This window comes from Piliocolobus tephrosceles, unplaced genomic scaffold, assembly GCF_002776525.5.
Source record: "Piliocolobus tephrosceles isolate RC106 unplaced genomic scaffold, ASM277652v3 unscaffolded_19857, whole genome shotgun sequence".
Taxonomy (NCBI): Eukaryota; Metazoa; Chordata; class Mammalia; order Primates; family Cercopithecidae; genus Piliocolobus; species Piliocolobus tephrosceles.
The window spans coordinates 1-1060 of record NW_022301928.1 but is presented as its reverse complement, the minus strand read 5'-3'; the positions used below and the strand labels follow the sequence as shown (position 1 = coordinate 1060).

Below are 1060 nucleotides of genomic sequence, written 5' to 3'. Positions count from 1 at the left end.
ACTATAGAAACAGGAAGTAGATTCGAGGCTGCCTAGATCCAGGGGCGAGGGAGTTGGGAAAGACAGAGGAGTGACTACTAGTGGGGTTTCTTTGAGGGAGAATAAAGAGGTTCTCAGATGAGATTGTAACAATGGTTGCACAACCGTGTAAATATAGTAGAAACGCTGAATCACCTAATTTAAATGAGTAAAATGTTTTGCACGTCAACTACATTTAAATGAAGCTGTTAAAAAAAAAAAATAGAATACGTACAGAGTTGAGACTGGGCTTTCGAATTGCTCTGCAATAAGAGAAAAAAAAAAAACAACAGTGATCAGGTTACTGGCCCCGAAAGAAAGCATAGAGGATGCTTGTGGACAGTGCAGTCGGGTTTTTTTTTTGGAACATTTAGCAAGTGTCCATGTTGGCTGACAAATACAAAATTATATTTCAGGGAGAAAAGTTGCTACTGAGAAATACACTCACTACCAAAGAGTTTGTAAGTGATGCCGTCCTTTGACTGCCATCGTCAATCAGGCCTCAGTTGGTCATAACCTGTAGTGACCAGTCACTAGAGTCCATGACCAACTGAAGCCTGATCCATGATGGCAGTCGGAAATGATATTCACTTGATAGTTTACAAGCCCCAGAAAAAACAAAAACAAAACAAAAAAAAAAACATTTCTCGTCCAGAGAAATAAATAAAGTCTTACACATTCTGATTTCATATCCTCCACGCCGCCATGTGCAGACTCCTGCAGATCTTCAACAGGACCTAGGAGGACATAGAGTGATGGTCAGTGCATTGGTGTTGCTGATGAATCCCACAAGGACCCTTGGGGGCTGTGGACCAGGGCTGGAGTGTATGGAGGGGGGTGGGTGACAACCATGAGCTGAGATGCTGCTGGACCATTCTCCTTGGCGTCGAAGGCAGGCAAAGGAGAGGGCCAGAAAGAATTGAAAGAGCCTTGGCTTTCTAGCTAGGGCAACCTCATCAATGTAAAACAGTCATCTTAAGAACTGGTTAATACAAAAAGCCACTGTACTATAGAAACAGGAAGTAGATTCGAGGCTGCCTAG

General features: G+C 42.9%; 1 long non-coding RNA gene across 1 annotated transcript in view; it reads right to left on the bottom strand.

Annotated features, from left to right (window-relative positions):
- Nucleotides 1–772, bottom strand: part of LOC111533909 — a 1210-nt gene extending 438 nt beyond the window's left edge. The window contains exons 1-2 of the long non-coding RNA XR_003307680.1: nucleotides 694–772; nucleotides 254–281 (exon numbers count right to left, since the gene is read on the bottom strand). This is a non-coding gene — a long non-coding RNA (uncharacterized LOC111533909). The remainder of the gene's footprint in view (nucleotides 1–253; nucleotides 282–693) is intronic.
- Between the last annotated feature and the right edge of the window lie 288 nt (nucleotides 773–1060).